Source organism: Bidens hawaiensis, unplaced genomic scaffold (assembly GCF_021521415.1).
Source record: "Bidens hawaiensis isolate Kalapana, Puna unplaced genomic scaffold, B.hawaiensis_p1.1 tig00003126_1, whole genome shotgun sequence".
Classification (NCBI taxonomy): domain Eukaryota; kingdom Viridiplantae; phylum Streptophyta; class Magnoliopsida; order Asterales; family Asteraceae; genus Bidens; species Bidens hawaiensis.
Genome location: NW_027491168.1, coordinates 267,310 through 280,117, shown reverse-complemented (window position 1 = coordinate 280,117; position 12,808 = coordinate 267,310). Strand labels below are relative to the sequence as shown.

Below are 12,808 nucleotides of genomic sequence, written 5' to 3'. Positions count from 1 at the left end.
TGACAGATTGATATCAGAGTCGAAGGCTATAAGATAGGTGGTTAAACGTGACGGCATAGATACATGTTCTAATGCAAATGGGTAGCTTCGACGTTATTGTTGGTATGGATTGGCTCTCTCTACCATGCCGAAATTCTATGTTTCGAGAAGATTATTCGTAACCCTATCAAAGGCGGTGTAATTCTTAACGTTGCCGGAGAAAGACCCTTCTCAAAGCTAAACCTCATGTCGTGCCTTGAAGCCCAATGATATTTGCGCAAAAAGTATATCGCTTTCTTTGCCCATGTCACCACAAAGGCCCATGAAGAAAAGCAACTTTTCGACATCCCGATTATTCGCGAATTCCCCGAAGTCTTTCCCGAAGACATTTCTGGATTCCCTCCTGTACGTCAAGTGGAGTTCTCTATTGACCTTGTACCCGGAGCAAACCCCATAGCCAAAACACCTTACCGTCTTGCACCCTCCGAGATGCAAGAACTCTCGAACCAAATCCAAGAACTCACGGACAAGGTTTTCATTCGCCCGAGTTCGTCTCCATGGGGCGCACCCGTTTTGTGTGTCAAAAAGAAGATCAAGAATCTTCGTATGTGTATCAATTACAGTGAGCTCAATAAGCTTACTATCAAAACATGCTATGTTTTCCTCGGCACATGCAATAAACATGCTAAAATTTTTAAAAAGAAAAGGCTTTATAATGACCATATTGTCTTCCTCGGCACATGCAATAAACATGCTATGTTTGTTTGATGTTTCTGGGTTCATGGGTTATCTTAACTTTATGAACGACCATATTGTCTTTGAGAGAAGAAAATCCATCAATTTGTAAATATGTACAATCTATATTAATATTACAGCATTTCCAGTCTCTTCCCTATTTAAAATATGTGAATGAATTTTGTAAATTATATGGTATGACTATAAGTGATTGTCTTTTATTTAATTTAAGGATATTTTAGTCTTTTATGCTAAATTAACGGAGGTCAACTAACAGAGTTTACGACTTGGACTGAAATTGCAAGAAAATTAAACCACAGGGACTCAACTCAAATGGATAAAAAAAATATGTTTGGACATACATGGCTAAAGTGATCAAACCGCTGGGATAGAAATCGCGGTTTAGAGAGGGGTGGCCACCCACCTTAATTTTTTTAATGTTATTCATATGTGAAAATTCTGATCACCACCTTAATTTTTTTAATGTTGACTCTTCTGTGTTTTAGTCAGTTAGTTAGTGCTTGGTATGTTCTGAATCACGATAATCTTGCCTTAATTGGTAGTTTTACTTTTCTTTCTTTTCTATTTTTTAAATTGTATTTCTTTTCTTTTGTTTTTTTTAATGAAAGTTGTTGGTATATCCATATGTTTATTTGATGTTTTTGTAATCGTATTGGTTGTTGAATTTTAGTTTTAGTTGTTTACTGGTTGAATTGGTTTAAAAATTGGTTGAAATTGAGCTCGATTAGCAATTGATTTGATGAATAAAGTAAACTTACGAATGAAAATAGTGATCAAATCAATTAAGCAACAAGTTTACTAAATAACATATAACATGATAGTTATCATGGATACATTTTGTGCTAGTCGATCAATTACAATACAAATGATACCCACACCCTCTCCTCAACTCAATCGCACAACTCTCAATTTATACTGGGGATGAGATATTTACACTATGAATTCAAACACACTGTTTTTTATACACATATATAATCAATATAACGAATCTGTGAAGGGATCCCAAATGTGAGAGAACTATACACATTATATGCAAATAGCAAATGGGAACCATGGTCGTTGGGTTGTGTCAACTCAAACTCTAATAAAAAAAACACCAAACTGATACATGATCATGCAAAGACACAAGTGTAGCTGTGTGGGATTCTGGCATGCAAGAGATAAGATTGCACACGATCATGTGAAATCAGACGCTAATGTGTGTTGACATACATGAGGCCAGAATCTATATGTTAGAACTTTTGGGATGTTTCGAGAAGAGCTGACTTTGGGAGCTAGACTCTAATTTTACGAATTCAAAGTTGTTGATAGTATCGAAGGTAATCAATTAAGAAAAAGCAATTGAGAGTTAGCATAAGTGTATATAAATTAGAAGTTCTATAATGCTCAAATTTTTAATTGAGCATGAATGAGTATGTGCTTTATGGTTTTTTATTTGTATCATGTTTATCATAATTAAGTATTAAATAACTTCATATATACTAAAATGACATTGATGACGTTAAAATCATCGAAGAGAGAATTCTTTTAACATGAATATGTAGCTCTACAAATTATGATTGCGAGATATATTTTAATATCATATAAAGCTACAAACAGTTTTCATATTAAGTCGCTCAGAAATCGTTTATATATTTTTTTTATAAGTCGCTCAGAAATCGTTTATATATATTTTTTTAGACGTTACAAGTGGCCGCGGATATAAAAAAACTTTTTTTATTAAAGTTGCTTCAGCGATATTTTTCTATTGTACAACCCACTATCGATCCACATGGTATTTCATTTCTTAGCATATTTTTATATTATATGCAGATATGCTAAAATTTTTAAAAGAAAAGGCTTTATAATGACCATATTGTCTTCCTCGGCACATGCAATAAACATGCTATGTTTGTTTGATGTTTCTGGGTTCATGGGTTATCTTAACTTTATGAACGACCATATTGTCTTTGAGAGAAGAAAATACATCAATTTGTAAATATGTACAATCTATATTAATATTACAGCATTTCCAGTCTCTTCCCTATTTAAAATATGTGAATGAATTTTGTAAATTATATGGTTTGACTATAAGTGATTGTCTTTTATTTAATTTAAGGATATTTTAGTCTTTTATGCTAAATTAACGGAGGTCAACTAACAGAGTTTACGACTTGGACTGAAATTGCAAGAAAATTAAACCACAGGGACTCAACTCAAATGGATAAAAAAAATATGTTTGGACATACATGGCTAAAGTGATCAAACCGCTGGGATAGAAATCGCGGTTTAGAGAGGGGTGGCCACCCACCTTAATTTTTTTAATGTTATTCATATGTGAAAATCCTGATCACCCCCTTAAAGTTAGTATTAAGACGCCATATCGCTCCGTAAAAAAATTATGTTTCTACCACTGCTTACATAAACTTTTAATTTAGTTTACATGTTTATACATTTTTGCAAGTTATGATATGAAACATTCTTATATTGAAAATAAAAATGTATAAGATTTTGTAGAATTGTTTAGCAACATAATACTGATGGAATTCATCTCTAAAAATGTCCACAAGAATTCTATAGAAGAAAAAAAGTTATGTTTTAAACTAGTCATTTTTAATATATTTATTAATGATACATCGATATGTGAACATGTTTGGTCACGATTAATCAATTTTAATTGTGTTTAGTGAAGTATCAGTGAGTATTGACTATGATCAAGTAGCAATGTTTGCCGCAGAGATTGACCAAGTGCCATAGTTACCTATATTTGACAATTGGTTAGTTGCAAAAGTCGTTAGGTGGATCACATGCAGCTGATTGAAAAGTTGAGCGTATTCGAAGAGTGCTCGGACATGATAAATGAAAAGAAAATTAGTTTTTAGATATTATATATATGTCAAATATCATAAGTTTACAAACATTTAAAACAAAATAGGTGAATTTAATTGGCCTTTCAAAAAAAAAAAAAGAATATCAATATAAATAAAAGAAACGTATTTTTAAATATTAAATTAATCATTAATTAAAAAATGATATTCGTTTTTAATGTTATAGAAATACGAATTATGTTTTATTTTTTAAAGTCAAAATTGGCGCAAATTGACCAACCATGTGTTTTGGTTGAAGTTAACCATATTTGTTCGACTCTTAATAACTAGACGGAGTTAAGAAAGTTATCTCGGCATCATACCTTGTAGCGATAACTCTGTAAGTACCTGGCTTTATAGACCTACTTTAACAACATTGGTTATCATAATTGATTGTATTTGATTAAATTTAATTATCGTTACCAAACTACCCAAGTTTTACTAAATCGATTATAAATGACCGAGTCCGACCAGGATTGAGCATGTTTAACCAACTATAGGATGAACTATTGAACCATCTTGTATGATGATTGGCTACAATACAATGTAGAGTATGTTTGACAATGATGGATCAATCTTAATTGTGTTTAGCAAAGTATAAACATATTTTGTCAGGGTTGACTATATTTGAACAAGGGGTTATGCTTGGAGATTATGGCTAGGGTTGACCAAATATAACTTTGTTTGACCTATATTTGACCATGAGCGACTATGATTGGTTGTTTTTGTTTTGACCCGCGTGTTATTTTAGTTTAACCCGTCTTTTGTTTTACGTGTTTCACATGTAAAAGATAAAAACACAACCCAAATCAATTAATTTGCAAGTAAAAGTGTCTAAACCGTTGAAAGTTGCATGCTTTACTGCTTTAGAACTTGTGATTGTTACTTTCTTCCTCAAATAACCGATCAAATACATACTATAGCCATACATACGCGTTTTTAAACAACTTTCAATCACCAAAAAAAACGAGCTAGCTAAGTGCCCGAATCATCCACAACTTGACTGTTTCCAAACAAACCCTCTCTTCTGTTACCAAAACCACTAGGCTCAATACCCGACCCTCTATATTTCAACTCCGAACCCCTAAAATCCGGGTCCGGTGGACCAGACCGCAGGTTTGGATCACTAGCACTTGGCCTAAACACATTTGCACCCGTATACCTCGTTGGTGAACCATACCTTCGTGGCGGCCCTCTAATACCACCACCAACACCAACACCAACACCAACACCAACACCAACACCAACACCAACACCAACACCGACGCCATTACCGCCACCGTCATGCTTTCTTGAACTGGGGCCAGCGAAAGATCTCGGCCCTGGACCGGATGGAGTCGGGGCTCCACTTCCATATGGGTCATACGGCCCCCATGACATCAACACATCCTTCTTGTTCTTAAAAAAATGCCACGCGACAAAAAGAAACAACACGAAAAACAGAACCGGAGTACTCCATAACATTGTGTTGAACTCGCCTTTTGTAACCGGAAGATTCGACCGATACACCCCAATATACCCGCTTCCTAAACTTAAAACCACCAATTTTTCATGATCACTTGCGATCAACGGTATCGGTTCCACCTTTTCACTATCTAACCTCCACATCGCGCGGTAGTTCAAAAACGACGCGATAATCTCATCGAGCCCAGCCGAAAACACGAGCCGCGGCAAACCCGCTCGCACGTAAAGCTGAGAAGAAACGTTAAAAACAAACACCTTCTCCGGACTAGTAATAAGAAAATACCCTTTTATCGCCTCAAACGCTAACGGCCCATGTTCGACATCAAACTTCCTCTTCGATCTCACCCGACACTTGAAATTAACCGAGTCACCATAAACAAGCAAATGCACAAGTTCACCTCCCAAAGTGAACCCATACGCCTTCCCTCTATCCGACGCATCAAAAACATAGTTTAAGGCGTACGAACCATTTAAACCCTCGCACGGGCCTTCCCGAACCTTCATATTTCTCAAATCCAAAGACCCTGCACCGGTTCCTGTTAAGAACAAAAGCTTTTGTTTCGAGAATACAAGAGGCCGGTTACCAGTAGCAATCGTACCGATGCTACTGATAACCAAACCTCCCTCTTTAAAAACAATGACCCGACCATCACCATCAACTGACACAATGTACCGTGTCCTACCAACATGATGAACCTCCAACATGTTAATCCTACACCCAAGTTCCACATGATCATGTTTAAAAGCCGTTGCCCACTCGAGTAAACTCGAGTCATCCCCGTTTGAAACTTCCCAAACCTTATGAACCAAAACCACACCGTTTCCATGCCCGGTCACCACAACGCTTTCGTTTCGATAAACCGAAAGGTACGACAACATCGACGTAATCGGGGAGCGCGTTCGTGTATCGAGCCAAAGCATAACGTCACCGTACCGCGTAAAAACATAAAAATTCCCAACCTCATCACCAACAGCAACGTATTTACTTAACCCTTCAGTATCTTTAAATGGCAGGATATTGAGAGAGGTTGCTTGCGTGTCAAGTTTGACAGCAGACACAAACTGAAACCTTTCGGACCAGAATAGACTGTGTTTGGTAACGGGGATAACGCCCACTCGCTTATTAATCTCGATCGTATCGGACACTGAATTAAGATTATTATCTGAATTGGTTATTTGGATTGGGGATTCTTCTAATTTGGTGACTAATTCGGTTAGGTTTCTCAAACTGGGATATGTGGTGAGTTAAGATCTGAGTTGGATCGGATAGGTGGAAGATTAATAAGAGTGAATAGATGAAGAAAGACTTGCCTGTGGCGGAGTCCATGGGTGGTGGGAGTGAATCTAGGGTTAGGATTGGGCATAAATCAGAGATTTCAGGCGGCAGCCTGTTCCTGTCCAAACTACAATTGTTTTATCTTTGTTTTTAAATGTGTGACAAAATTTAGAAGGAAAAAACTGGTTTAATAATTGATGATGATATTACATGGAAATAGAACTCACTGGCCTACAGCAAAAGTTTTAAAAAGATGAAATAGCTTAGTTGATATATTTAAAATATGTAGATATGATATATAGTCTTTAATAATAACTCTTTTCTTTTCTTTTTTTCTGATATTGATATACCTTTCTCTTTATTTAGGAAACAGTAACACTAGTGACTAGTGTGAATTTTATATATTACTAGTTTTCTACACGGCGCAAGTCATTCGTTACGATATAAACACCATTGGTAAAATTTGAGGGCTAAATCCCAAAAAATTAATTCGTCAAATTAATATATAAAAACATTAACATATAAGATAACAAAATATTTAAGATGATGTTTATTTGCTTGGTAAACCCGGGTGGTGGTAAAGCCCAAGCGTTGTTGGTCCCGAGCATTGAGGCGGTAGCCTGATACTAATTCGGTCGGTTTTAATTACTTTCCTTACGGTTCCTGAACTAAAAAACGAAAAAAAATATAAAACTTGAGGTGGACAAACGACCAATTGGGGGGAGGGGGTCGGTAGCGTTGCCGGTCATGGGCTTTAAATAAGGCTGCGAGTTTGAGCGAACTCGGTCGGTTCCTTTTAGATTTGTAATGGTCCCAGAACTAAAAAAAATTGGCGTTTGGTCGGTTTCCATTACATTTATTATGGTAGCTAAACTAAAGAGAAAAAAATCACCGATCAATTCGGTGCCGCCAAGTGACCCAATAGACCACTTGCGGCACCAAACTTGTTTATTATATCTTACTATTCTAATAAATAAATACTACTATATGTCACTTGTCATCTTCTTAGCAACTCTCACAAATTTTAACCCATTTTCAAAAAATGGTATCTCATTCGGTTCAACCCGCCCCAATAATACTAACCGTATCCATTTTTTTAATTCTTTCTTTCTTTTCATCAAACCCGAATTCCAGTTCATATCTAAAAGCCGTTCCTCTCTTCCGTAGCCACCTACGCCATCGCCATCGCCGTTCCTGTGTTCCTCTCTTCCACCTTCGTCTATTTTAACCCATTATCAATATCTCTTAAAATCTCGCCGCCGTCGCCGCCTCCTTCATCACCACCACCGTCGCCTACATTTAAATTGATTTAACTACTGTTTTTATATTGTTTTTCGTCTATGTTGAGTGCTGACCCTCTATTTTTTTTTTGTTGCAGTCTTTCCGTCTTGCTTTCGCGTTGATACTAATGGGGTTGGTGTTCGCGATGATGTCACTTGTAATGCAATCAAAGAAAAACTGGTAAGTTGTACATGCTGGTAAAATAGTTGTACTCCGTATAAATATGTCTGTATTTTGAGTTTCGACTTGAAACTAATTGTTGCAGCAAATCGACTGTGTTCGTAACCAGTTTAGGTGCACAAGATTTAGCTCCAATTACCTTAGTTTTATCACTTTGCTACGCTTTAGATACAAGGTTAAGTTCAGCCCTGATAAGGTAACTATTGTTTTCATTCAATGATGATATGAATAGTATGGTACTTGTATGCATATATTTTAAATGTGCTTTAATGTTTTATTGATATGATTGTCTATTAGGCTATGAGACTACTGTGAATGAGAAATGGATTTGGACGGATATTCGGACGAAGATCCTGACTGAGGATGGGGATAGTGACTATGATTGCAGGCATGTTTTGATTTGGAATTGGAGTCTCATTGGAATGGTGATTGGATATTATTTCTTCATCTATTTCCAGCCTACTCATGTTGAGGTAATCGTAATATTGTTGTTAATCAATATAGAATATAGTAAGATTATTATTATTATTATTAGTCGAGTTTAGCGTGATTTGGTTATTTGATGACTTAATTGTTTTTGTCACGTGTTTATGTCATCATACAGTGCATTTATAACATGAAGTAGATATAGGAATATGTTTCTTTTTACATGCTATATTGTTTCAGGTGATCCTTTGCTAATCTTAGTACTCTCTTTAGTGATCAAACTGAATATTATATGATAAATTGATAAGTTGTTGCTTTGGTCACGTCTCTATGTTACCATAGATTGCATTTATAACATGAATTTATATTTTATATTTAATTGTAATTTGTAATTGTATTTTTCTTTGATATTAGTAAAAAAATGATTCAATTATGTTATGAAACAAAGATGATGCTCCTAATAATATTTAAGTTGACAGTTGACACTATGAATCTGAAGGTATGCGCCACAATGAGTTAGTAAAGTAGATATATTTTAAAATGTTGTACTCTTTACTTTTGAACTAATGATAAATCACATGTGAACTAAAGTGTATACATTTATTAAATTGATACAGCTTTATGCAAGTTTAATGGCTACATAAAGGGTTTTTTTTCCATTTATATTGACATCCTATTAATTTAGCATGTTATGTGCATATAATTCCGATTTCTTCCTAATTTAAACTTTCAAAACATTCCTTATCAATTCAATGACCAATTATGCTAAATATAAATAAAAAAATTGAGTTTTTTTACTAAAATAGGGGGTTTGAAAAAAGTCATATAACATAATGAGGAGATTCGAAAATATTTACCAAATTAGGTTTTTTTAAAACTCTATCTTTTCACTTTTACTTTTGTTGGCAAAGAATATTTTCTATTAAAGAAAATTATCTAAAATAAGATGTATCAGAAAACCAAAATGAAACAAATTTTATTAGTGTATTTTCTTTGACTAAACTTTTTTATTTTGTGGTTAAATTTTTTTTTAATTTTCTTCAATACATGAAATGCCATTCGAAATAAAGTAAATAAAATTTGATCGCAATGAAACAATTCACGGTTATTTATCGTATAACTATTATCTTAAAGAATTTTCACTAATAAAATTTTTAAACTTTATACAAGTTTAATGGCTACATAAAGGTTTTTTTTTTATTTATATTGACATCCTATTAATTTAGCATGTTATGTGCATATAATTCCGATTTCTTCCTAATTTAAACTTTCAAAACATTCCTTATCAATTCAATGACCAATTACGCTAAATATACTTCCTAATTTAAACTTTCTAAATTATCTTTACGGGTTTTTCAACTTATTTAGAGAATTTTAAGGAATGTTATGCTCCTTAGAAATCTTAACCAGAAAGAAGGCTTATGTAACGATACCCGATTACAAATTATATCTTTAGGTACTCGTGTAGTTGAAGCAAAAATTATTTCTGAAACTAACATTGGACATACAGTTTTGATCCATAGATCACCACTGACTCTAACAGACAACAAAATAGCATATAAATTTCAAAGATTCAATGGACATGTTGAAGTGTCCATTAGCCGTACACAACATTCCGGTAAAGTATTTATTTTACGATAATGGTCAATTCTCATATATTATTCGTTACTTGCATTGTCATTTCATTTTCTTTTCACTTTATTGTTTGTATTACTTTTAATTTTAATCTGATTTTCCTATAAACTATATAGGTTCTACATCAAACTCCAAGATTCAACGGACATGTTGAAGTGTTTGAGATATACGAAAATATGATTGATTTATTTCGTTATCAAAATTATTCTGTTAATTATTCCGGTTACATCCATTGATAAATTTTACTAAATTACTTTTTAATAATTCTGTATATTTAACATTATTGATCTATAATAATTTCAGTTTCTGGCGGCCCAACTTGCTAGATTGGCTAAAAATAGGTTGATTGTGTTTGTTTTGGTCATTACGAATGTATTTTAGTTAATAATCTACAATTATTTATTATTTTATCGAGGTTGCACAATTCATGTAAATTAATTCATTTTTATATGGATAATCTATATTTTTTTTGTGTTAGCATATGTGAATATTATATTGAAAGTCTTGGAAATAATTTCGTCAAAGAAAAAAAAACTAACAGTATATTGTTTACTTAGTAAATTTCCAAAAAAAATGGAAAGTTTTTTTTTTTTAATTTTCAATTCTAAAAAAAGATATTCTACAATTGTTTATAGAAATATTTGACCATGTTTAATAGCTAAGTATCAAAATAACCCGTTTTACGTTTATTTGATCAATCTCAACAAACTTTCCATATTTTATATTTGACCAACTTTTAATTAGGCATAAATATCAAAATTAATGTCAGCAACAAATTAACGTATTTGATTTTAATTTGACCAATTAAATGTTTTAATACTCTCCATAATATTCTCCGTAATTTTAACACTCTCCATAATACTCTCCATAATTTTATATTTGACCAATTAAAGATTTTAACGCTCTCCATAATTTTAAATCCATTTCAAAATCTTTCTATAATATTTTGAAGTTTTCAAATTAACCGATTTGATTTTAATTTTTGTAATTATTTCTAAATTAATTAGTCAAATTAGTAGAATTAATTAGTAAACTTAGAACCGATTTGATTTTAATATTTGTGATTTGGTATTAACTTTTACAATTACCTCTATATTATTTAGTAAAAATATTAGAACTCAAGTTTATTTTTTTGATATTTTTTTTATTATTCATAAAACTGAACTGTAAACTTCGATTTAATATATCTAAGTATCTAACTAAAAAGTTTAATTAAAATTTTTTTAATAAGAAAATATAAATTTATATATTTCGGTTTTTTATAATACCCTTAATTTATGCTCAATATTTATAGCATATTTAAACTCATTTCAATTTCGAAAGTTGACCAATCATTCAACAAACTTTTAAAGGTTATAATACTCTCCATAATTTTAAACCCATTTCAAAATCTTTCATTTTTTGAAGTTTTCAAATTAACCGATTTGATTTTAATTTTTGTAATTATTTCTAAAATAATTAGTAAAATTAATTAGCAAAATTATTATTTATATATAAATACGACTTTTTCATTTCATTATATATATATAGGGCAATTATAGTTTGGAAACCCATTTGGGTTGTAAAAACTATGAAAACCTATCATGTGGTTCTTATCTTGCCATATATAATTTTTCAACAACTCTTAGTTAATAGCAGGAAGACTAGTTTGTAATTGTCTCACTATCAATTTATTCTTAAAATCCAGGTGAAGTGACATGTTACTTCATGTGTGCATTAGGTTTAATTTACTCCACATATATTTATGTCTCTTTACATTTATTTTATTTTTTTGAAACCAAGACAGCACACTCTTTTTAAATCCTCTAACCACCATCATTTCTGATCTCTCTCTTAACTAGCCAACAATGAATTTCTTTTTAGGGTCATATTACAATGAATTTAATATTTAAGGTATACTCTTTTCCAATTTTAACGACTATTTTATAATTATAATTAGTGATTTCTAAGTATTGTTCATAACTTATTTCTAAACATCGAGCTCAGACCATTTTGATCTTTATTTCTAAAGCTTGAGCTCGGCTTGTTTTGTAGTTTTTTAAGTTCGAGCTCGGCTCGCTTACTATTTATTAATTAATATTTATGTATTTATAATCATTTTTGTATATTTTTTCAACTTTAAAGTTATATATAACATAATATATGTTATTTAGTTATTTTTCTTACTATTGTAAATATATATATATATGCATATATTAATAGGCAAAGTATAAAATAAAAACTCACTTGAGTTGTGAAAACCCTATGTAACATCATTTTTTTTTGTTACATGTAATATATGTTGTTACATTTAATACAAAACATCGAAAACATAAAAAAAATGTTTTGCTATTTTTTTTACTAATTTTTATTTAGGTTTTCATGAGAGAGATTGTGTAAATTAACTTTAACATTTTTTATTAACTTTAATTAAAACATCGAAAACATAAAAAAAATGTTTTGCTATTTTTTTTACTAATTTTTATTTAGGTTTTCATGAGAGAGATTGTGTAAATTAACTTTAACATTTTTTATTAACTTTAATTGTGGATCACAAGATTTAATCTTTAATTAAAAACATGTGGTTGAAAATGAGTTTCTAGAGTTTTCACAACTCAAGTGGGTTTTATTCTAACCTAACCCTATATTAATATATATATATATATATTAAAAAAATTATATAAATGACATGATCGTTCATGATCGCTAGTTGGGGTCGAGCTTGATAAGTGAAGCTCGAGCCATGAAAACCCTATGTAATATCGTTTTTTTAAGTACATGTAATATATGTTGTTACATTTAATACAAAATATCAAGAAATAATAAAAAAAATGTTTCGTTATTTTTTAACATTTTTTAAAACTTTTAAACATATTTTTTTAGAGAGAAAATGTAAATTTACTTTGACAATAATATTGTAATATTGTAATTTATAAATGTAACATTTATTTTACAAATATAAATTAATAAAATATTGTAATTTATG

General features: G+C 31.7%; 1 pseudogene; it reads right to left on the bottom strand.

The window, feature by feature from the left end:
• Nucleotides 1-4,431: 4,431 nt before the first annotated feature.
• LOC143622354 (putative membrane protein At1g75140 pseudogene) lies at nt 4,432-6,409 on the bottom strand (annotated as a pseudogene).
• Between the last annotated feature and the right edge of the window lie 6,399 nt (nt 6,410-12,808).